Source organism: Camellia sinensis, chromosome 6 (genome assembly GCF_055761805.1).
Source record: "Camellia sinensis isolate YWXY chromosome 6, ASM5576180v1, whole genome shotgun sequence".
NCBI classification, from domain to species: domain Eukaryota; kingdom Viridiplantae; phylum Streptophyta; class Magnoliopsida; order Ericales; family Theaceae; genus Camellia; species Camellia sinensis.
The window spans coordinates 153,446,329-153,472,632 of NC_138966.1; the positions used below are offsets into that span (position 1 = coordinate 153,446,329).

General features: G+C 42.9%; 1 pseudogene; it reads left to right on the forward strand.

Annotated features, from left to right (window-relative positions):
* The first annotated feature begins 20,639 nt into the window (after positions 1-20,639).
* Positions 20,640-22,652, forward strand: LOC145792979 (crocetin glucosyltransferase, chloroplastic pseudogene; annotated as a pseudogene).
* The last annotated feature ends 3,652 nt before the right edge of the window (positions 22,653-26,304 follow it).

The window sequence follows — 26,304 nt, forward strand, 5'->3', positions numbered from 1 at the left end:
TTATCGGTCTTGCATTGCACTTTGCGAGATTAGATTCAGAACCGTGGCATTTGAGTCCAAACTGTAGTAGTAAGCCCAATGAACAAAACGGGATTCCTGCGCCCCTATTTCTCCCGCGGATCCCTGGGATGTTCGGGCGTGTCTACAGTCATGATGTCGTGAATTGAATTGTAATCATTTGAAAATTAGGTAATCATAGTTTTGAAACGTGTACAAAAATTTCGAGGAAGAAATTCTTTAAGGGGGGAGGTTATAGCAACCCCAGTTTTGCCTCGGCCTTCATTGTGTTTCCAACTTGGGTTTCGTGAGTGAATATTGTATCCATGTCTTGTTTTTTCCCTTTGGCCCTTGGTGTTTGAGTTTTAGAACTTGTTGGGCGAGTTTGGAACAAGTTGGTTGTTAGTTGGGTTAGATTGTTGTTGCCCAGATTTTGGTCTCATCGCTCGAGCGAGCTTTTTGTAATTTGTTTCTTTGCTCGAGCGAGATTTCTTGCTGTAGACACCCCATTTTTTACCGTCCTCAAGACTTGGACGTCACCGTTTGAACACTCGGTGATCCTCCTTGTTTGTGTTCGTCTTGAGTTCCCGGAGGCCTCGGCTGCGCGCCTTGCCTCAGAATCTCTCGGCTCGACTGCTTTGTGTCTGGTTTTGCACCAAGAGCTTGTGGATGTGTTCCTGAGGAAAAGGGGGAGCCTGTCGACCAAGTCTCCTGCCCACCGGCCGCTTTGATTTTCAATCGGCCAAATGTGATGGTCGGCCGGCCAATTTGACTGCCGGTCGACCACTTTGATGGCCGGCCGGCCAAATGTGGTTTTCAACAGATATTTCTGTAGACAGCTAGCAGCTGTCATTCTAGGCCATACCCCAGCCCATGCCTGGACGTGGGAGTTTTGAGGGGGCTGCAGATTGATATATCTATATCAATCAAGCTCTCTCAAAGATAATACAAGGAAGGAGAAGAGAGACACAACTTGGAAAGAAGAAAAAAAGAAGAGAAACATTTTCTCTCTCAAAAATTCTCAACTCCCTCCCTATCTCTCTCTTCCAAACCCTTCAAACCCTAAGGTTCTTGCCCCCCTTTACACTACCACTCATAGCCTACAACCTCCATACCCCATTCCAGCAACTTGAGACTGATTTCCAGAGGCTAGAAGCTCATTCCCTTGGACCAAAAGCTGCTGTGTTGTTGTTCTACAAGGGTAAGCTCCTATGTTCCCCTTTTTTGCACTATTTTGCTCTATATTTTAGCTCCTTTTGCTTACATTTTTGGGCACCGACCTGAACTGTAAATAGTCATATTTTGAGCTCCTTTTCATGTTTGATCAAGGACCTCTTTCTGTTTGAGGTCTCCTCCTCCCCCTTTGTGTTTAAACTCTCTTTTAGGCCTATTTTTGCATGATATTTTAGGCTTATTTGTGAGCTGTTTTGGACTTGGTCATAAACTATGAAATGTCTTGTTTTGAGCCCCTCTTCAACTTTGTTCATGGTCTCTCCTCTTTTTGAGGCCATCTACTACCTCTTGTCTCCTATTTCTCTTTTTAGGGCCATTTTTGCATGCTATTTTAACCCTACTTGTGAATATTTTCGAGGTTTGCTATAAACTGAAAAAAGTCAGGTTTTGACCTCCTCTTTGATTTTGATTAGGCCACTTTGCTGTTTGGAGTCATCTCCTTCCTTACATGCCTTATTTCTTCATGCTTTGAGCCATATTTGTGAGCACTTGCATTGGCCATGATTTGGCCTCTTAGCCACTGAAACCCAGTGGATTTTCAGTGGCTTAGGTGTGTTCTTGAAGGCCAAAATCAGAGGGGGGGTGACCCCTCTCTCCTTCTCTTGTTTGGTGGCCTTATTGGCCTTCCAAAGAGACCCTATCTTGCATGCTTTGAAGTCCCTTTTCAGGGCTAATTTGGTGAGTTTTGGGACTATCATATTTGATTTTCAGAGTTGATTTGGCTATGCTAAGTGTCCATCTTGTATGTGCTTAAGAATCCCTTGTATAGCCCTCTAAAGGAGCTCATCATTTTTGCATGTGTTGGTTTCATTTCAGGTTATTTAGGCCTATTTTCACATGTTTTGTTCACTGATTTTTTCTGGTTTGGTGAGATTCCATATGCTTCATGCACTTGCCATGTAAACCATGTTTGTTAGCCAAAGTTGCATGCTACTTTAGTCCATCTTGCTAGCACTTTCTGGCCATGCTTTGAACTAGAAATGTTCATATTTTGGGACTACCTTGGTTCTGTTTTCATGCTTCATGATCAAATAATGCATGCTTTGTATAGCTATAAGTCATTCTGTGTGCCTAGTTTCGAGTTTCGGGGTTCATCTCATGCATCGGGTGCCATTTTTCCATGTTTCGGGGCTGTTTAGCATCATACTTCAATGCTGGAACATATGCCATTGTATGCCATAATTCATCCTTTCAATGCCCTTGTGGAGTTGTGTTTTGTGCCTTAGACTCGGGGCCATTGCATTGCGCATGTTTGCATGCATCTTGGTTGCCTCATTTTCATCACATGGCCACTGATTCTGGCATGCTTGTGAGCTATCCATATTAGTTTAAGTCCATCATCGCATGTTGTTGCATGCCATGTTTGCTTACATGTTTAGGTTGCATGCCTAGTATACATTACTCATTTGTATGTTCATGTTGCATACTTAGCCTCCATGCCTAGGTTGCATTTCATTGAGCATGCATCCCTTGCCTCTTGATCAACCATGATAGGGGTTGGGGCCCTTTGATGTGTTTTGTGCTTGCATTTCATTTGATATCAAAGTTGCACACTTGGCTTTTGTGCCATCATGCATTGAAATGCGTGATTGATGGCCCGAGGGTCGAGGGCCATGCTCCCTTGAGTCTATTGCATGATAGGGAGTGTGTCCATGCTCACATTTGTTTGAAAATTCCATGCCATACACTGCTTGCCCTCTGCTGCTGCCAGCTGCAGGTTTTAGTAGGAAGAATTGGCCGGCCGGCAGAGTTGGGTGCCGACTGGCAAAACATGTTTGGCCGATAGCTTATTCAGTGGTCGGTGATCATCTCCTCCGGCCGGTGGCGTTTCTACTTGGTCGGTGATACCCCCCAGCATCCAAAGAGCATATCCTTGGACTTTGGCAGTCCTCGGAGCAGCAAAGCAGTGTTAACAGAGGCAACAGTGCTATGGCAGCGAGTTTTCGGGCGAGACGAGTCAAGCATACATCATTCACGCATCCCGAGGCGAGGCTGCGGCCACCCTTTATCCTGTCTCCCAATCCCACATCTTTCTTTCCTTTTATTTACTAGCTTTTGATGGTTAGCCTAGGGCATGTTTTAATTAGCATACAGTATGATAGCATGCGTGCATCCATACATTCGTCTTACGTGCACTGGGCTTGGCGCATCATACTAACTGCATTTGTATTTCAATTCCAAAGTTGAATACATGTTAGTTGTAGCATCATCACATGCCATCTTAGAATAGCCGAGCCTATTGTAGTTGCATCTTGTATGTGTTGCATTAGCCATCTTAACATGAACTAGGATCATGCATATGATTATTAACTAGTTTCTATTTTGGCTCGGAGTACTCGGTAAGTTCTCATGCTTTAGCATCCTTACATGTGTGCGAGTGTTGCCATGACAACATACTTACCATGAGGCTAGCTGCTTATGTGATATAACTGCTTAAATGCCTGTAGATGGAGGTTGAATTAACTAAATTGGAATAATGCATTAAAACTGTGAGTTTTAAGCCCACTAGATAGTGGCAAAACCATCTTTTCTAAAGCCCACTTAAGGGTGACAAAACCTGCATTTCAGCCTACTTGCGAGTAGCAAACCATTTTCAAAACAAGCATGAAATGTTTTGTTCCAATTCAGGTGATTTAGTTTATACTTGTTTACTGTGCGCATAACATAGTAATTCTAGGCTAATAACCGGAATAAGAACACATAACGTTTTCAAAAACGGATATCACGGTTAGTAGAGGCCGATCTTAGGATCGGGCGAGAGGGGGTGCTGATAGCTGACTTTCCCCAATCGTACCCAAGCTCCCGAGCCGAGGCAACTTTGGTGATGACGGACACGTGGCCTTTGGCACCGAGTCAGGGTTTCCTAAGTTCCCCAAAATAAAATATTTAGGTGGCGACTCTGTATCTGGCAAAGCAGTCCATGTTTGGCACTTTTTTCTAAAAATCTGGTTTCTCAAAACAATTTGCCGGATTTGGACTCTTTGGTTCAGATTTAGAATCGTGACAATTTGAGAGTCTGAATTGTAGTGAGCCCAAAACGAACAGAACGGGGGGACTCGTCCTCCCGGGGCGTTCGGGGACGTCTACAGTTTCTGGCGACTCTGCTGGGGATTTAGAGAGCTTGACTCGAACTCGTGATATCCTATTTTGATTTCACTTATGTGTTTCTTTGCATTGCATGTGCATTGGTGCGCCTAGGACACCATGTTTGCCATCTGCCATTCCCGAACGTTTTGCCGGAGGCTTGACTTTGTCAAAGCATCCCATAAGGCTGACCGGTTGTGGGCTCTGACAGTATGGGAACACAAACCCCGGTTTTACCGGGGCACCCTTTTCGACCATTCGACCTAGTGCATATCGAAATCCGTAGTGACTATTCCAAACTAGGACAGGTTGCTTACCCGATGTTAGGTTGTTTGAAAACCGCTGCGTGCGTAGTGAAACCCTAGCTCCTGACAAAATAGGACAGGGAAACCCTACCCCAACATAGGGGTGTTTTGGCTCTTACTTGCTTGCTATGTGTTGTCAGAGTGTGTCTTTACAGGTTGTGTGTATCAGTTTGCAAGTCTGAGTATCAGGCCTGCGGGCATCAGTATTTTGGGGCAATCAGTTTTACCTGAGGGTATCGGTTTACAGGCAGAATTTGGGGCAGAATTCAGTAAAGATTCAAATCTGTTTTGGCGAAATCAGGCTGAGATGCTGTCTGTTTTCTCTTTTGCAGGGGGTAGTCTGGGAACCATAGCTTCAGAAGGCTCCGATATCCCCCGGGTACATTGGACTAGTGCTGATAGACTTTGTCAGGTCAGAGATTCAGTTTAAGGGAAATCAGTATTCTTTCGCCAGAGGCAGGGTAAAAGGGCCAGTTAGGCACAGATCACCGGTTCAACGATTACCAGATTAGTGGCCCTTATTCACCCCACCAGTAAACAGTTAGGCTGAGGCCTCAGTTTTTATCACAGAGATAAATATACCAGTTAGTCAGCCGGAACAGCAAAACATGGCAGGGATGGAGGAAATGATGCGTCAACTTCAAGAAAGTATGAAATTCATACAGCAAGACGCTGCCCGTCAGGCAGAATTTGCCAAACAGTAGGCTGCGATCATGGCCCAGCAAGCTGAGCTAATCACCAGGCTGCAATAGCAAAATGGAGCATCTGCTTTGCACCAAGCCCCTCCCCCACCAGGAGTTCCAGCACCCGAGGAGGCACCAAATGTCCAGGGAGATACGAATATTCCGATAGGACTGGCTCTGCCCCCAATCTTACCCCAGCTGTCTAAAGCACCGATCAACCTGCCGGATTCACCCTTTGAGTTCGAGTTAGACCCTACAGCACTGAAGGTGAGCAAGCTAGAAAAGATTTTCAAGAAATCTCAGGGAGTAAAATCCATTCCGGACATTGAGGACGGGTATACCAACGCAGCTGTGACGCTGCCGGACAGATTTGAGATGCCACATATCGACCGATTTGATGGATCTGGCGATCCCATAGTGCACCTCCGGTTGTTTTCGGACATACTAAGGCCGATGGGCCTCACCAGGCTGTAGAAACTTTCATTATTCGGCCGGACCCTATCGGGTGTGGCCGCTATCTGGTACGCAAAATTAGAAGATGATGTCAAACGGAACTGGGGTGAGATGGCCGAGGCCTTCGTTGCGCAGTACTCCTATAACACGCAAATCGAGGTCACAACCCGTGATCTTGAGACAACAAAGCAAGAGCCTAAGGAGAGTTTTTCTGATTTCGTAGCCCGCTGAAGGGCCAAGGCCTCGATGATGACCCTTAGGCCCACTGACAAAGATCAAATTCGGATGATTGTGTGCAATCTCCAGCCCAAGCTTATGCAGAAAATGATCGTTCTCCCCTTTCCCCACCTTTTCAGACTTACATGAGATGGGAGTATAGATCGAGGACGCTATGAAGCAGGGCTTTCTTGACCAGGAGAAGGAGCAGCCCAGGAGGGCGTTTTCCCGCAGTTCGAATGCGACCACCAACGGTGATGCAGCTGCAAGATCTTCTGATGTGGGCATGGTTACCACCACCGCTTCAAAAACAACTACCCCATTCACCGGTGCATCTGGAAGTAGCTCACAAAAAACCAAATATCCGCCTCGAGTCAAGAGGGTTTTTACCCCACTTTATATGCCTTTGTCAAAGGCTCTGGAGACCTTACTCCGAAAGGGATATCTAAAACCTTTGGAACAATGGCCTCTACCCGATCCTCTCCCTCCAAAGCATGCCCAGACTAAGTACTGTGCGTACCATCAACAAACCGGTCATGACACTGACAGTTGCTTTCATCTTCGCCACGATGTACAAGATCTGTTTGATAAGAAGGTCATCGCCGCACCAGCTCAGCAAAGTCTATCGGCACTTGATTAGTGAACTTGTGGGGGATAATGTGATGTGATCAAGGGATGAACCACCTGCGGACGACACTCAGTTTACTCTAGATGTGGCGTGTGGCACGCACTGTTTTTGAGCATTTGTGAATACTAGTTTTTGTAGCTTCTGACTTGGGTGTTGAGTCAGTTCTGTGGTTTTGTTTTGAGTCTGTCTCTTTGTTTTGAGTCGGTCTTTTTGATTAAGGGTCTGTCTTGTTGTATCGAGTCAGTCCTGTTTTGTTAGAGTCGGGTGATTCCGGGGGTGTTACTTCGGATATCACTATTTTGTTTTGTGTTTGTCCTTTTGTTTTCTTTTGAGTCTGTTTCTGCCGGGGAGCCAGTTGTGCCAACAGATTTGAATGAAACAGCAGTGATTTTCACACTCTTGTGTTTGCTTCTGCCTTGCGCCAGTTGTGTCAGAAAGTTTGAATGAAACAGCAGTACCTTTTGCCTGCTCTTCTGTGCCTTGAAATCGTGGTATTGACCTAAGCTTTTCAAAACTTTTTCTAAACACTGCGGTGAAAACAAAGGGGAAGAAATTCCTCGGGTTTTGCAAAAATTTGATCAATTGAGAGAAAGAGAGGCGTGCTAAGCCCTTAATGATTGAAATCATGCTTGTCGGCGTGAGTACTGAGAAGGACCCTGGCTTGATCCATTCTGGTTCCACACTATCTTCAGCGCGAGCGATTTGTCGCTTCTTTAAAAACTTTCAAAAAAAAAAATGTTTTGCGCGATCTTGCGAAGATCTGTGTGGAATCACTCTTGAGATTGTGCAGCTTAGGATCGCTCTCAGCCTCAAGACTTAAGCCCTTACTTTAAAACCTTGAACCACAATTCGAAGTGTTCAATGATCGACCATCAAGGGAGGCCTGTGTGGCCAGATTGGAAGCAGCCCTCGAGCAAGAGGCACCAAAGTCAGATCAAGAAGATCAGATCTCATCAGAAGAAGCTTGTAAAGCTAGAACAGAAGCACCCCTCTAACTAGGGGCAAAAATGTCCGATGTGCTTGAAGAGCCGAAGATGGGTCCTTCAGCGAATCAATACAGTAGTCATTTTCCTAGACTCAGATGACTTCAGGATCACAAAACCATTTGGCATGGACTTGTTACATTTTTACCCTTTGAAAGGCTCGCTGGGCTGAAAACCCAGAAGGGCGACCCAGGCAAAAGTTAGAGCAAGAGAAAATACAAAAAAAAAATGCAAAAGAAATGAAAAGAGAAAAATAATAAAAGAAGAAAATAAATGAAAAGAAAAGAAGAACGAAGCTCGCAAGGTTGAAAACCCGGAAGGGCGGCCTTGGCAAAAGTTAGAGCACAAAAGGAGAGGTTAAATACCTGAGTGTACCTTAACTTCAAACTACGTAAGGCTTGATTCCCATCTTTGGGATACGTAGGCAACTTCATTCTGAAGTCCAACCGTAAAACACTTCAAATTCGACTGTGTCTATGTGATGGTTCTGGTCATCTTTGTCTTCTCTGTATCTGAGAGTTCGGTTGTAATCATTGCTTTGAGGACCGATTACAATGCGCTGCGGTGCCGTTCAAACAAGGGGCAACTTTTCGTTGCATGCAGCTCTTTTCAAGCAATGGGCAATTTTCCATTGTCATGGATCTGAGGTTGCGCATCTCAAGAGTAGGTTCCGTGCTCGTTAAGTATTGACCGTTTGCAAAAATAGCTTTTGAGAATTTTTACTGAGGTTGACTATTTTCTCGAAAATTATTCCATCTTTTCCAAAACTGGACCATTTTCTTGGATCCAAAAAAGGAAAATTTTCAGTGCTCATAGCCTAACTTTCATGATTTTCAAATCAAAAATCGAATAAGCATGTTAATCTAACTCTCATGTTGGTCAAAATTGTTTTAGTAGAAAGCCAAAAACAAAAAATGGTCAAAATGATGAACTAGGGGCACAGTTGAGTCAGGCTTCCTGTCTTTTCCCCGTTGACAATGCATTTGCCAGAAAAGGCACTCTACTTGCCAGAAAGGCACCATACCTGCCGGAAAAAGGCACCACTGAAGCTAACCGCAAAAGGGTAGAAAACTCTCACATCTTCCAAGCAACGAGGTATCAAGCCAAGTGCGAAGCACGAACCGGAATGGGACGAGATATCCTATTCCCTCATCTGGGCAGATCTGATCACGTCCAAACTCCCTAGCAGAGCATCGTCAACCGATGCCAGCTACAGATTTGCTACACACCCAATTGTAGCGTAGCCCCTCCGTGGAAGAAACTCATTGTTGTGAACAAGAAGAAGAATCTAGCGAAATGCTAGGGGCAAGACCCCGCAACTTTCTGTTTATCCACTAACCACCCAGGGGAGGGATAAAAAAATGAGAGATTGAAGAATAGAGAGATGTGCGCTGAGAGAAAAAAGTGAGAAAATGGCTTTTTTTTTTAGAAAAACAGAGATTGAGTGGCAGAGTGATGTGAGAATCACAAATGAGAAAAGAGTGGGAAACACTACCCAGAGAAACTGGCTCCTCGCGAACTGAGAGGTCTCTTGTCTTTGTAACACGTCTGTGTGTCGTGTCTTTTGTTTGTTTACCTCAGCTTTTGTTTTGAGTCTTTTTCGAGCATTACTCGATGTGTTTAGGTCGTGTACCTTTTGTTGAGTCATAGTATGTTGTGTTCAGTTGTAGGCTCAATAGCCGGTTGAGAACCCTTTTCTCATTTTCAAAAAATCGTTTTGTGCTCAGAGTGTTGTGCCATTCTGCACATTTATGCAAAACAAGATTCTTTCTTTCATAAACCGCAAGGTTCAACCCAGGTCATGTGAGAACAGAAGAACAAGGACCTATCTGAAGCTATATAGGTTCAGGACTGCAAAGCAAAAGAAAAGAGGGAAAATTTGGAGCATCTTAGTCTGTTTCAACTTCGGCAAATTCCAAGACTGCACTCCGAGTGCACCTTCTCAGGCCTCGCCATTTCTCTGGAGTATGAGTGTATCTCGACCCCAAGTGTAAGCCTGCTTCAAGTCAGAATAGCAGTCCAAGCAGCACCCGAGGGTTTCACATGCAGATGTTATCTCTCGCCAATATAAACAGGGTGTCCCCTTTTGAGCTGAGCGTATTGCCAAGTCCTCCGAAAGGTAAATCGGAGGCACCAGAGTACGTGTTTGATGCCCTTCCTTTGCATAGAATGTGCACTTTCATATACACTTCTGTTACATGCGTGCCGCACATCGTTATAATTCATGCATAGAATATGCTTGCTTTCGATTCTGCATAGAATATGCTTTCAATATTGCATAGAATATGCTCCTGTTTCTTGCATAGAAAATGCTCGTATCTTTTGCATAGAAAATGCACTCTTCCATACTTGCATAGAAAATGCACCTCATTTGCATAGAACATGCATCCACTCGCACTGTCCTGTGCACTTACACTTTGTATCTCACTAGCACTGTCTTGTGCATCTTGTGGTTGTATCTCACTCGCACTATTTTGTGCATTGCATATCAATCGCGCTGTTTAGCGTATCGCACTATTTAGTGCATTTCAAATCAATCGCGCTGTTCAGCGTATCTCACTTTCTTGTGCATTTCAAATCACTCGCGCTGTTTAGCGTATCGCACTGTTTAGTGCATTTCAAAATCAATCGCGTTGTTTAGCATATCGCACTGTCTTGTGCATTTCAAAATCAATCGTGCTGTTCAGCGTATCGCACTGTCTTGTGCATTTCAAATCACTCGCGCTTTCTTGCGCATCACACTGTTTTGTGCAATTTACACTCGCGCTGTTTAACGTATCGCACTGTTTCGTGCAATTTACTTTCGCGCTTTCTTGCGCATCGCACTGTTTTGTGCATCACATTGTTTTATTCGCGCTATTTTGTGCATCGCACTGTTTTGTGCAGTTTACACTCGCGCTCTCTTGCGCATCGCACTATCTTGTGTATTTCATTACATGCTCTCTCTCATCTTGCATAGAAAATGCTTGTAGCATTTGTCAGTGCATTGCGTCACACTGTTTTGTGCACCTTACTTGCATTTTGCATGCATTCTATCACGCTTTCTTGCGCACCTAACCTGTACTTGTTAGTACGTTGTATCGCACTGTTTTGTGCAATTTACTTTCGCGCTTTCTTGCGCATCGCACTGTTTTGTGCATTACATTGTATCATTCGTGCTATCTTGCGCATCCCACCTACACTTGTTAGCGCATTCCATTTCATTCGCGCTATTTTGCGCATCACGCTATTTTGTGCACCTTACTTGCATTGTGCATGCATTTTATCGCGCTATCTTGCGTACCTTACCTGCACTTGTTAGTGCATTGCATCGCGCTATCTTACGCACCTCACCTGTATCGCACTGCTTTGTGCATTCACCCTGCTCGTACTGTTTTGTACACCTTTAGCCACATCGCACTATCTTGTGCACCTGTATAGCACTCTCCTGAGCACCTGTATAGCACTGTTTTGTGCATTCACTCTTGCATTGCACTATTTTGTGCATCTTGTTAGCACTGTCTTGTGCATTCCAACCTGTATCGCACTGTTTTGTGCATCTTTTTAGCATTATTTTGTGTATCACATTGTCTTGCGCACACTGTGTTTTTGTATCACTCACACTGTCTTGTGCACTCTCGGGTCTAGGAGACCTTAAATCCTCTAAAGGTGCAATTCCTTTTTTGCATAAGTCCAACTTTCAAACCGGCTTCGCGTAGCGTATAAGTCCAACTTTCAAACCGGCTTCGCATGGCGTATAAGTCCAATTATCAAAGTCTTCCTGCATATCATTTTGCATCCTGCCGCTGAACTACGCTGGTTTGATTCCTTGCAAAGGGATACGTAGGCAGCCTGCGGGTTCAACCAACTGCATCTATATTTTGTTTGTCTAAGTCTTCGGTATTGTCAAAAATGGGTCGTCTCTCGGCTTTGACATTCACTCACGTCACTTCTTGACTTCTGAGTTCTGTCAAAGAGGGGCAACTGTAGACACCCCATTCTTGACCGTCTCAAGACTTGGACGTCACCGTTTGAACACTCGGTGATCCTCTTTGTTTGTGTTCGTCTTGAGTTCCCGGAGGCCTCGGCTACGCGCCTTGCCTCAGAATCTCTCGGCTCGACTGCTTTGTGTCTGGTTTTGCACCAAGAGCTTGTGGATGTGTTCCTGAGGAAAGGAGGGAGCCTGTCGACCAAGTCTCCTGCTCACCGGCCGCCTTGATTTTCAATCGGCCAAATGTGATGGCCGGCCAGCCAATTTGATTGCCGGTCGACCACTTTGATGGCTGGCCGGCCAAATGTGGTTTTCAACAGATATTTCTGTAGACAGCTGGCAGCTGTCATTCTAGGCCATACCCCAGCCCATGCCTGGACGTGGGAGTTTTGAGGGGGCTGCAGATTGATATATCTATATCAATCAAGCTCTCTCAAAGATAATACGAGGAAGGAGAAGAGAGACACAACTTGGAAAGAAAAAAAAAAGAAGAGAAACATTTTCTCTCTCAAAAATTCTCAACTCTCTCCCTATCTTTCTCTTCCAAACCCTTCAAACCCTAAGGTTCTTGCCCCCCTTTACACTACCACTCATAGCCTACAACCTCCATACCCCATTCCAGCAACTTGAGGCTGATTTCCAGAGGCTAGAAGCTCATTCCCTTGGACCAAAAGCTGTTGTGTTGTTATTCTACAAGGGTAAGCTCCTACGTTCCCCTTTTTTGCACTATTTTGCTCTATATTTTAGCTCCTTTTTCTTACATTTTTGGGCTCCGACCTAAACTGTAAATAGTCATATTTTGAGCTCCTTTTCATGTTTGATCAAGGACCTCTTTCTGTTTGAGGTCTCCTCCTCCCCCTTTGTGTTTAAACTCTCTTTTAGGCCTATTTTTGCATGCTATTTTAGGCTTATTTGTGAGCTATTTTGGACTTGGTCATAAACTGTGAAATGTCTTTTTTTGAGCCCCTCTTAAACTTTGTTGAAGGGCTCTCCTCTGTTTGAGGCCATCTACTACCTCTTGTCTCCTATTTCTCTTTTTAGGGCCATTTTTGCATGCTATTTTAGCCCAACTTGTGAATATTTTTGAGGTTTTCTATAAACTGAAAAAAGTCAGGTTTTGACCTCCTCTTTGAGTTTGATTAGGCCACTTTGATGTTTGGAGTCATCTCCTTCCTTACATGCCTTATTTCTTCATGCTTTGAGCCATATTTGTGAGCACTTGCATTGGCCATGATTTGTCCTCTTAGCCACTGAAATCCAGTGGATTTTCAGTAGCTTAGGTGTGTTCTTGAAGGCCAAAATCAGAGGGGGGTGACCCCCTCTCTCCTTCTCTTGTTTGGTGACCTTATTGGCCTTCCAAAGAGAGCCTATCTTGCATGCTTTGAAGTCCCTTTTCAGGACTAATTTGGTGAGTTTTGGGACTATCATATTTGATTTTCAAAGTTGATTTGGCTATGCTAAGTGTCCATCTTGTATGTGCTTAAGAATCCCTTGCATAGCCCTCTAAAGGAGCTCATCATTTTTGCATGTGTTGGCTTCATTTCAGTGGTTATTTGGGCCTATTTGCACATGTTTTGTTCACTGATTTTTTCTGGTTTGGTGAGATTCCATATGCTTCATACACTTGCCATGTAAACCATGTTTGTTAGTCAAATTTGCATGCTACTTTAGTCCATCTTGCTAGCACTTTCTGGCCATGCTTTGAACTAGAAATGTTCATAGTTTGGGACTACCTTGGTTTTGTTTTCATGCTTCATTATCAAATAATGCATGCTTTGTATAGTTATAAGTCATTCTGTGTGCTTAGTTTCGAGTTTCGGTGTTCATCTCATGCATCGGGTGCCATTTTTCCATGTTTTGGGGCTGTTTAGCATCATACTTCAATGCTGGAACATATGCCATTGTATGCCATAATTCATCCTTTCAATGCCCTTGTGGAGTTGTGTTTTGTGCCTTAGACTCGGGGCCATTGCATTGTGCATGTTTGCATGCATCTTGGTTGCCTCATTTTCATTACATGGCCACTGATTGTGGCATGCTTGCGGGCTATCCATATTAGTTTAAGTCTATCATCGCATGTTGTTGCATGCCATGTTTGCTTACATGTTTAGGTTGCGTGCCTAGTATACATTGCTCATTTGTATGTTCATATTGCATACTTAGCCTCCAAGCCTAGGTTGCATTTCATTGAGCATGCATCCCTTGCCTCTTGATCAACCATGATAGGAGTTGGGGCCCTTTGATGTGTTTTGTGCTTGCATTTCATTTGATATCGAAGTTGCACACTTGGCTTTTGGGCCATCATGCATTGAAATGCGTGATTGATGGCCCGAGGGTCGAAGGCCATGCTCCCTTGAGTCCATTGCATGATAGGGAGTGTGTCCATGCTCACATTTGTTTGAAAATTCCATGCCATACACTGCTTGCCCTCTGCTGCTGCCAGCTGTAGGTTTCAGCAGGAAGAATCGGCCGGCCGACAGAGTTTATTCAGTGGCCAGTGATCATCTCCTCCGGCCGGTGGCGTTTCTACTTGGTCGGTGATACCCCCCAGCATCCAAAGAGCATATCCTTGGACTTTGGCAGTCCTCGGAGGAGCAAAGCAGTGTTAACAGAGGCAACAGTGCTATGGCAGCGAGTTTCCGGGCGAGACGAGTCAAGCATGCATCATTCACGCATCCCGAGGTGGGGCTGCGGCCACCCTTCTTTTGCATTTAATTTGTTAATTAATTAAAAATTTTTGTAATTAATTATTTAGCTTGAGAGTTAATTAATTAGGTGATTTGTAATATTTATTCGGACCCTCCGAGTGAGGGCAATTGTGTAATAAGTGTGCGTGAGTGTGTGTATGTCTCCCAATCCCACGTCTTTCTTCCCTTTTAGTTACCAGCTTTTGATGGTTAGCCTAGGGCATGTTTTAATTAGCATACAGTATGATAGCATGCATGCATCCATACATTCGTCTTGCATGCACCGGGCTCGGGACATCATACTAACTGCATTTGTATTTCAATTCCAAAGTTGAATACATGTTAGTTGTAGCATCATCACATGCCATCTTAGAATAACCGAGCCTATTGTAGTTGCATCTTGTATGTGTTGCATTAGCCATCTTAACATAAACTAGGATCATGCATATGATTACTAACTAGTTTCTGTTTTGGCTCGGAGTACTCGGTAAGTTCTCATGCTTTAGCATCCTTGCATGTGTGTGAGTGTTGACATGATAGCATACTTACCATGAGGCTAGCTGCTTATGTGATATAACTGCTTAAATGCCTGTGGATGGAGGTTGAATTAACTAAATTGGGATAATGCATTAAAACTGTGAGTTTTAAGCCCACTAGATAGTGGCAAAACCATCTTTTCTAAAGCCCACTTAAGGGTGGCAAAACCTGCATTTCCGCCTACTTGTGAGTAGCAAACCATTTTCAAAACAAGCATGAAATGTTTTGTTCCAATTTAGGTGATTTAGTCTATACTTGTTTGCTATGCGCATAACATAGTAATTCTAGGCTAATAACTGGAATAAGAACACATAACGTTTTCAAAAACGGATATCACGGTTAGTAGAGGCCGATCTTAGGATCGGGCGAGAGGGGGTGCTCATAGCTGACCTTCCACAATCGTACCCAAGCTCCTGAGCCGAGGCAACTTTGGTGATGACGGACATGTGGCCTTTGGCACCGAGTCACGGTTTCCTAAGTTCCCCAAAATAAAATATTTAGGTGGCGACTCTGTATCTGGCAAAGCAGTCCATGTTTGGCACTTCTTTCTAAAAATCTGTTTTCTCAAAACGATTTGCCGGATTTGGACTCTTTGGTTCAGATTTAGAACCGTGACAATTTGAGAGTCCGAACTGTAGTGAGCCCAAAACGAACAGAACGGGGGGACTCGTCCTCCCTGGCCGTTCGGGGACGTCTACACTTGCGCTTGAGCAAGAATTGGGAATCCTCAGGTTTTTTTCGTAGACGTAGAATTTTTGGAAAGATGAAGTTCTTCGCTCGAGTGAGACTTCTTGCGTTCGAGCGAGCCTTGTGTTGTTTGTTCCTTCGCTCGAGTGAGGCGTCTTGCGCTCAAGCGAGGGTGTGCGTCTATGTAAGACCTGAAGGGTTGTATTCTACGCTCGAGTGAGGCTTCTTATGCTCGAGCGAGCGTGTGCATCTGAAAAACTTCTGAAGCTTTGTATTCTACGCTTGAGCGAAACTTCTTGCGCTCGAGTGAGTCTGGTTTTTGTTTAGTGTTTGGTTTGGAAACTAATATGTATATTATTTTACACAATTCGTGATTAAACATTTTGGTTGCAAATTATTTTTTTAAATCTCTTTAAAATTTGAAATGTGTCCCTCCAAATATTTTAGTTCTTTGGCGACTAAAATTTTTTTTAGTCGCTAAAAACAAATTTTTGGCGACTAAACTTCTGGTCGCCAAAGATAAAAATTAAATTTTTATTTTTTATTCGGCGACTAAATAATTTTAGTAGCCAAAAATAACTATGCAGCAACTAAAATATAAGTTGGTTTCTTAAAATAAGTTTTTGGTTACCATACTTTTGGTCGCCAAATATAAAATTAAATTTTTGTTTTTAATTCGGCAACTAAATAATTTTAGTAGCCAAAAGTAATTATACAGCAACTAAACTATTAGTTGGTCACTAAAAATAAGTTTTTGGTTATCAAACTTTTGGTCGCCAAAGATAAAAAGTAAATTTTTGTTTTCCATTCGACGACTAAATAATTTTAGTAGCCAAAAGTAACTATGCAGCGACTAAATTTTTTTTGTTGCCAATTGTGGCATATCTAGTGACTAATTTTTTTTTTTTCGTAGTCAATTGTGGCATTTTTAGCGACTACATTTTTTTAGTCACCTATAATCAATATACCCCGACTAAAAAAATTAGTAGCTAACTTTTGTACTTTTGTTGACAAATATAATTTTCGGTCGCTAATTCCATAACTCTTGACAACTAAATTTTGTTTAGTAGCCAAATTTGGTCACCAAAAGTGTAATTTCTATAATGGGAGGTCAGTGTAATTTACCTACCCACCCAAAAACAAAAAGTGTAATTTACCCATTTATTATATATAAGTATTCAAGTAATACTTTTATAAAACGATAATATTAAGATTATTAAAATACATAATCAAAATTAAAATTTTATGTTAAATTAAAATTAATATTATTTTTTTTATAACACATATCATAATATAATACACCATAAGTTATGACCAAGTCATAATTTGTATATTGTAAAATTTTCTTTTTTTAAAAAAAAAAATTTAGAAAAAAATATTTTCATACAAGTAGAATTCGTAATTTTTGGTAAATTTAATCAACACAAAGCAAGAATTGATTTCAGGTTGACGATATACTTTTTTTTTTAAATAATTTTGAAATAAATTATTTCTATAATCCTTTTACATAGAATCACATAGAATGACAAAAATTTTCATCAACCATTAACAAATTTATTTGTATTTAAATTTAAATTATTAAAATTTTCTACACAAAATATTAAGACTTAAAATCAAATTTTCATTTTAAAAATAAATTTCTGAGGCACAGGCCACCTACTAGTTTCAAATACTACAATTTTTTTTTATTTAAAAAAAAAAAGCCAAACAAACGTCATCCCACACCTCATACACTCATATGTTGGGATCTGGGATCCCGCCCAAGACCTTATAGAAATCATTGCAAGCAGAAAAACACACCCACACACAAGGAGACACAATATTTTACGTGGTTCGGCCCAATGCCTATGTCCACGGGAGAGTAACCGGTTATCACTATACCAATGAGGAGATTACAGAAAGATTACAATAGAGGAGGAGCTCACACTCTCCTCACTCAGCCACTCACCCGTCTCCCTCGCTCACACCGAGGGAGACGGTCTCTCCGCCTCACATCTCTCGCACTCTTTGGTTCACGGTTTTCTTCCTCTCTTACTTCCTCACATTTTGCTCTCTCCTCTCAACCTCCATTTATAGGTGAGGGAGTAGGTGGGAGAGCCTTTGGGCAACCTCCATCCTTGACTCTTCAAGATGGTTGGTGGCCGCCAAGGTGGACTTTGGTTGGTTGCCTTCCCATTGTTGCCAACCAAACTTGACTTGGATGATCACCCCTTTCACACATGGGTGAATTCAACAAATCACCCCCTCAACCCATGTGAGGTGATCCACTGCATACACTGCTGCTAATCTTGTCACGCCCAAATTCAACAAAGTCTGCATCTCTTCACTGAGACGCTGCATCCCCTGAAGCTAGAGATAAAACACCAGAGATACAAGAGGAGGAGGGAATCCGACATCCTCAACTCAACTCACACCACTCTCTGATTTGGAGAGAGCCACTGCTCCTATCTCCCACAGATCTCTTCCATGCTTCCTGTCTCGGATGTCTTCAGCATAGTCTGCATCTCCTCACTGAGATGCTTGCACCCCCTGAAGCTAGAGATAATACACCAGAGATATAAGAGGAGGAGGGAATCCTACATCCACAACTCAACTCACACCACTCTCTGATTTGGAGAGAGCCACTGCTCCTATCTCCCACAGATCTCTTCCATGCTTCCTGTCTCGGATGTCTATACCTGCTATCCTTGAACTTGCGCAACCAAGATATCCGACACCCCCTGATTGGATGTCCTGCACCCCCTGCTTGGATGCCCTTGACTATCATGCAACTCCTTGCATGATGAACACTGGAGCAACTAGAAAACTTCAGAGTTTGACACATCAACATCCTCAAGTTTCCTTGCTCGGAGCTTATTTCTGAACAACCAGCCTTTGCCCTTCTGCACTTCTGAACAACCTCCTGGCGTTTCCACATACGCTTGTTGTCTGTGCCTTTGCAATCCCTGATTTGCTGTCCAGTAGATTGATGGTTGACAGTAGCTCCATCTGTCAAAGCATCGTCAGCTATGCAATTCCTTGCATAGTGCCCGTACCCATGGCTTTTGGTCTCCTTGCGTCGAGCTCGCCTGAGAGATCCGCATCAACTCTATCCTCCGCTGCCATGGAACTAAAGAAACCACCATAGAGAAATAAGACTTGTCACTCCTTGGCACGCACTCTTGCGTTTTACCTGTCTCAATTTCTCTGTCTGGAAGTTCCTGTGAACTGTCAACAACCCGCTGCTGCACACTCTTCTCGCGCCTCTGTACGACACTCTAGCGTACCCTTGCACTGTTTCACGTCTGCAATTGTACTTCTGCGCTTAGTATGCTCCTCTGCAACTATTGTTCTACATGTCCACATACCATTAGTACCTTCTCGTATACAGTAGCTCCAACAGCCACAGTATTTCCCTGAGCCTGTACTGGTTGCCAAATCATCTATCCGTCGATGAATGGTCTTCTCTTTTGATTGAACCAGATCCTCCGATCACCTCAACAACCAGGAAAGTTCCCAGGAAAGACTGGTGGGGTCACAACCGGTCCCACTTAAGAACCAGTCTCCTTAGACAGTGTCTTTTTGACAGAACTTTCCTAGACCTTTGATCTTGAGATAATCATGTCTGCAATCCTCTGATCGCCCCTGACCAATCCTGATCTCCCTCGATCTGCCATTTGATCAAGCCTGATCTCCTCTGGTCTTCAATGATCTATCTCAATCTGTATCTGGTTGTCCAATCGGGTCAGAATCTGCCCATTCTAACCTCTTCAGTGAATCCGCAGCGTTCCACAATATCCGGCAACCTTCCTTCGAGTATTGAAGATGACAAACTCCCATGTTTTGACAATCTTTCCAAACCGTTCAGAATTTCACTATTCTGACCTCGCGGTTGCGTCCGGAGCGGTCCGTTTAGCTAGGACCAACCTTCGCTGCACTTCTAGGGACCTCACTGAAAACTTTCCCCGAAAACTGGGCCACATCACAATTTTCTGAAAATTTTGGGCCAAATTGCAATTTTCAGAAGTTCAAGGAATATTCCGTGTACCAACGAAATATTCTGTCCACTGTCCCTGACGCCGTCCGCCACTTTAATCTGTCTTCCTTTTACAGAAACACCGTCTCCAAAATCTGACCGTACAGATGTGTCCGGAATACTCCAAATAGTCGGAAACCACTATTAGATCACCAAAAACGGACTCCAAATGGCTCTGATCTAGCCAAAACATTTTGTATGCCTCAGATCTGCGGCTGTACCTTCGCCGCAAAGCACTGGATCCCTCCTCTGTATGCTGACGTGGCAGATGACATGGCACAATCTTGCTGACGTGGCGATGACGCGGCTGCTGACGTAGCGCCCCGTGGCCTGCGCGTGCCTTACACGCGCCTTCCCCACTTGCCTTCTTCCTTCAGCCGCGCGTGGAGCGCGTGCTTGAGACTGGGACCACGCGCCGGTTGCCTGAACGGCGCGTGGCGGCGCGTGCAGCGACTGGGCCTCACTCTCCTTCTTCAGGTAGCGCGTGAGGGCGCGTGGGACCTCCTCTGGGTGTCTTCTTTATATGGTTGGACTCCTCTTCTCGAGCCCTTGCTCCTGGTATGCTCAAAACCTGATTTCGAGCAACTTGATTTCTGGGCAGTTTCAAACAACACGCTGTTTTTGTTCCGAAACGCCACCGACGAGGCTCCGATACCACTTGTTGGGATCTGGGATCCCGCCCAAGACCTTATAGAAATCATTGCAAGCAGAAAAACACACCCACACACAAGGAGACACAATATTTTACGTGGTTCGGCCCAATGCCTATGTCCACGGGAGAGTAACCGGTTATCACTATACCAATGAGGAGATTACAGAAAGATTACAATAGAGGAGGAGCTCACACTCTCCTCACTCAGCCACTCACCCGTCTCCCTCGCTCACACCGAGGGAGACGGTCTCTCCGCCTCACATCTCTCGCACTCTTTGGTTCACGGTTTTCTTCCTCTCTTACTTCCTCACATTTTGCTCTCTCCTCTCAACCTCCATTTATAGGTGAGGGAGTAGGTGGGAGAGCCTTTGGGCAGCCTCCATCCTTGACTCTTCAAGATGGTTGGTGGCCGCCAAGGTGGACTTTGGTTGGTTGCCTTCCCATTGTTGCCAACCAAACTTGACTTGGATGATCACCCCTTTCACACATGGGTGAATTCAACATCATACACTGTCTCAACTGAAAAATAATTTGGTGTTTTTGAGAGGCCATGTGGTTTTACTCCTGACTAATTATAATTTACCATGTCCTTTCCTATTCTCTAATTATTTAATACAAAATTATAAGTCTCACCTCATTCATCAATCACAACATGTTTGAAGCACGCCGTGTTTGGTTAGGAGATTTGGGAAATGATTTGGAAAGAGAAATGAAAAAGGGAGGTAAAATGTGAATAAATTATATCTATATTTCACATAGTTTCACACACATTTTTTCTTTTCTTTTCCAAATTTCTTGTCAAATTCCCAACCAAATATAGTGAGCGGTACTCCAAAACCAACCAATAACTTGCCCTCTCAACCTGATCTATATGTACGATCTTTTTCCCTCAACAAAACTCAGTACACAAATTTCTTCAATCCAAGCAAACATTTTTTCATTCCATTGATTACCCATCATGGTGCGTACTCACATAGTCCTAGTTTCTTTTCCAACTCAAGGAGACTTAAATCCAACAATCCAATTCGCCAAGAACCTCAAAAGAATGGGTGTCAAGGTCACCATACGCTCAAGTGTCTCTGCCCAAAATCGCATGACTAAAGCTTCTTCTCAAACACCAGATGGCCTAACCTTCGTTGCCTTCTTTGATGGCTATGACGATGGACTCAAATTGAGTGATAATCAAGAACACTTCATGTCAAAGCACAAGCATTGTGGCTCCAAAGCCCTCTCAAACTCATCAAGGCCAGCTCCGAGGAAAGCTGCCCTATAACAGATGTGGTTTATGTAATGCTCCATCATCGGGCAGTTGAAGTGGCTCGTGGATTCAACATTCCCTCTATGCACTTTGGGTTCAACCTGCTACTATTTTCGCTCTGTATTTCTATTATTTTAATGGCTATGGTGATTTGATTAAAAAAATTTGCGATGACACTTCATGTGCTATTTAATTACCCAAGTTAGGAAAGCTCACTAGTTGTGATCTTCCCACTTTCATGCTTCCTTTCATGCTTCCTTCTAATACATTTAGTGTTACATTACCAGGATTTAAAGAGCAGCCAGATGCACTTGATGCAGAAGTTAACTCAAAAATACTAGTAAAAACATTTGATGCATTGGAATCCAAGGCATTAAGGGCTATTGGAAAGCACAACTTGATTGCAATAGGTCCATTAGTCCGATCAGCATTTTTAGATGGAAAAGATGCATCTGATAATGCTTTTGGGGGCGATCTATTACAAAAATCAAAAGATTATGTCGAGCGGTTCGATTCGAAGCCTCAATAATCATCGGTTGTGTACATTTCGTTTGGAAGCTTCTTTAATTTTCCACTGAAAGAAATGGAAGAGATTACATGGGGGTTGTTGGAAAGCAATCAGACATTCTGATGGGTGTTAAGAGCTTTGGTAGATGGTGAGAAACAAGAAGATAAGCTAAGTTGCAGAGACGAATTGAAAAAACAAGGTATAATAGTGTCATGGTGTTCCCAAGTGGAGGATCTTTCACACCCTTCGGTGGGATGCTGACTCATTGTGGGTGGAATTCTTCATCCGAGAGTGTGGTTTTAGGCATTCCGATCGTGTGTTTACCACAATTTTCAGACCAATCAACAAATGCAAAGCTTTTAGAAGACGAATACAAGACCGGGGTAAGGGAAACAAAGAATGAGGAGGAAGTAGTTGAAGATGATGAGATCAAGAGGTGCACTAAACTGGTTATGGAAGATGGAGAGATTAGGGAAGAAATAAGAAGGAATGCTAAAAAATGGAAGTATTTGGCAAAAGAAGCTACGAAGGAAGGTGGATCATCTAATATGAATCTTAGCGCCTTTGTGGACGAGATTGAAGATGGTTTTTAACAAGATGAACATTTAATCTTAGTAGTTGTATTTCTGTGCAAGATTTCTTCATGTGTGATCCCATTGGCACCATAGGTTCGTGCATGTTTTGCGGCATTTGCAATGGGCTAAAGAATTTCCATACTTGTAGATTGCCAATTTTTTATTTCTCTTTTGCATGATATTGGTGCTTCTGATTGGATGATGGTCTCAATTGTGCACGAAATTAAGGTGCTAGTAGTCTAGTTTATTGTGTTAGTATACCAAAGTATCAGGCAATGTAATCCAGCCCATGAGCTGGTGAAGTCAGTAATATTTCATAGCTCTTCATAATTACCAAAGGAAAAATGCTTGGGAGCACTAATTAGTGCTCCCACTAATTAGGTGGCAGTGGGTCCCGCCATTAATGATGTGATGTTTTGGTCTTGGAGTTGTGTTTTTTTTTTTTTTTTTTACTTTTTAATGCATTAGTGCTATTAGTGGTGGTATTTTTAGTGGGATGAATCATTGTTGTTACCAAAGTATCAGGCAATGTAATATAGCCAATTAATGTTATTTTTTGCAAGGATATAGTACTAGACGAACTCTACACATTAAATAGTTCAACTCATCGATTTGGGCTTCATGGTGAGTCACAGAAGCTTAATATTATAGTTCAATTCAAAATCGAACGGGAGACGAGCCTTACATTTTTTTTTTTTTTCGGGGGTAATTTGGAAGAGGTCTAATGAGGTAGATGGTTGTGGTGTTGTTGGGCATGTTAACTTTTATCTACGCTACATCAATACACAAACAATACAATTTTGTTTTTGAGAATCCAAGAATTACTTTATGATGTCACAATTACACACTCATATGACATGCCCTATGGAGTTCTGATCATCAGCGCACTTTCCTACGGTGCTTCCTGTGGCACTGGCCAAAACGACGTCGTTTTGTTTAGTTTAAATTTTTTTTTTTTCCAAATATTACATCCATGAATACCATTCAACACCAAAAAAAGAAAACAAAATGGCATTGTCTTGTTCTAAATCAAATGGCATCCCCAGTTTCGGCTTCCAACCATAGTGTCCAACTCATCAACAACATTGTTTTGTTCCACTACCTGCAACATATCATAAAAAACAATAAGTCATGGCAATCATATAAAAAAAGTAGAAATACTTATGCAACATACATAATCTCCTCTTTTATTCTAAGTTAAAAGAAATGAAGGAACCAAGTTTCTCATCATAAACCATCATTCTTACTCATTGACTTAACTTTCCCTTGGCTATGTTCCTTCAAGATTGAATTTCTTCACTTTCTGTAGAGATAAAACACATGAAATGTGATGAGAGGCAAGTTGTTAAGCACATGACTAAAAAAGGAAAAATAAATATGATCTAGACTTGCCAATTTTTTCCCATTTTTTTAAAAAAAGGAAATCAAACAAAAATGTGAGGGGTGGAGTGAAGTGAATGAATCAAAACCAAAATCAAACCTGAAGAGAGACACTTTCTGTCTAGACCTGCCATAGTAATTTGAGTGAATGCTTGGTACCTATTCTTCATAAGCAACAGCCTTTTTAAAGGAAAAATTAAAAATAAATATGATCTACACTTCCACTCATAGGCATTGCCAAGCCATGTGCCAAATTTGCCATAGTAAAGAGCAATTTTGGCTCAAAATTGCCAAATTTTGGCAATGGTAGCTGTTTTAGGCTTTAGTTATCCACTGGGGGTGCCTCTATTTACACAACACGTTTCATCTCAAGGCACACCAATACTTAAGGCACACTTCTAGTAATCTAATAAATAATAAATTTGTTCAATACACACCATGTTCCATTTTTACCCTTAGTCACATATCCCACCACCAACACTACCACGACCACCTACAACCCAACTCCGTCCCCGTCACCGGTGCCAGTGTGGTTTATTGTCGGTGCTTCCATGTGGCCGTGAAAGGTGAAGTAAGATGCAGCAATGATAACGAGAGGTAGCAATGATAGTAGCAAAGAGTGGCGATCTGGAGCTCCATTGACTTCTTAGAGTGCGACGATCTGCCTCCACTCCATCGATGCCATCTATGCCTCTCTTCGAACGCGCCTCCATCAGCTTCTCAGAGATTTGGATCATGGAGATCTGGAGCTCAATCATGGTGTTTCATCCATAGATCACGAAAATTCTGGAATAGATCTTCTTGGGTTCGGAGAGGTTCTAAAGAAATGATATGTCGCCCACGGTGGAGTGGTGGCCAACAAGCGCCGCTCTATTGGTGGAAAGGTCTGGTTTTTCGATGCGGAAAAGAAGGAGAAAGAAGAAAATGGTGGTGGTGAGAAGACATTTGGTTCAATTTTTAGGCGATATTGGGGCTAAAAGCACTCGAATGGGAGAGAGAGAGAGAGAGAGAGATGACTGGCGATGTGGGAGTGATGGTGGCAGCAACACATTTTCGGTGAGGTAAGTGATGGCTGTTAGGGTTTTAAGAAAGAAGATAATATAATTGTAATTATATTTTTTTTTTTTAGAAAATGGTCTGGCTTGAGATAAAAAGTGGTGTGTAAATAGAGTCACCCATCCATTGGAGATGCTCAATGACCATTTGGTTTGTCATTCATAAAAGTGGTATAGTTGCACTAGGCAAGTTAACCTCCTTAGCTTTGGAAATAAACTAGTTTCAAGTAAAGGTGTAAATTGGCCAATTATTTTTCTAGGGTTTGAAATTATTGGTATGTGGTCTTGATAAGTATAATTTTTATTATATTTTTATTTAACAACAATGTGTTTTTCACAAGTAATTGATTTGAAACTATTTTTACCTGATAGCAGGGTTCATTTTTCTTCAGCATAGCTAGGCTCTGTTGTTCATTCATTTATGCAACTCTCATAAGAAACATATTATGATGTCTTTGGATTTTAAATCATATTAGAGGGAAAGAAAAAATGGATTAACCAAGCTGGTGTATTGAATTTGAAATAGTAAATAACGAACAAATAGTAAATAAGGAACAATAAGGAACAAATTGTAGACACCCCATTTTTGACCGACCTTAAGACTCAGACGTCACCAATTGAGCGCTTGGTGATGTTGCGTATCGCGCTCGTTCAGAAGTCTCAGAGTCGCGGCCATGAGCCCTGCCTCTGGATTTCCGAACCCTCTTCTGTGCCCTGCCTCGGTTTGCGAACCAGGCTCGGTTTTCTCTGTTTCTTTGCCTGAGGGGAGGGAGAGGTCCCGTGGACCATCTCTCAGTGGCCGTGGGCTACGTTTTATGGTCGTAGGCCATTTTGCCCATTTCAGAGCCCGGTTTCCGGTTTTTCGGGACTGTTGGCCGTGTGCCTCGGTTCGGGACCGCTTAACCGTCTCCATTTGCTCTGATTTTTGGCATACATCTTATTTACTCCCTTTCAAGGGACACTGGGGTCTGAGAAACCCACTTCGTGGCCGAACGCCACTTTCGGTGCTTGGCAGCCCATTTTCGGGACCCCGAACTGCGTGTTTTGGCCCCCGAGCATTCGTTTTGCATCGATTTTCGTTCATTTTTGGCAGGTGCCTCTGTTTCATCACCAGGAAGGTCACTGGAGGGTGGGAGGCCAGCAATTATCTTGGCAACCAGTTATATTCCATTTTCGCCCTCCGACACCCGTTTTTCGCACTTCCGAGCCAATGTTGAACACCTTGGGGCCACTTTCTTCAACCCCAAACCACATATTTGTGTTGCACACACATGGGAGGACCCTAAAAGTTTATGGTCGGCCAGAAATTCCATTTGACCCTTTTGAACCCCTCTTAAAGATGGCTTGTTCTCTCTCCTGTTTTAGAGTTTCCAAATTCGAACCACAGGGTTGTGAAGA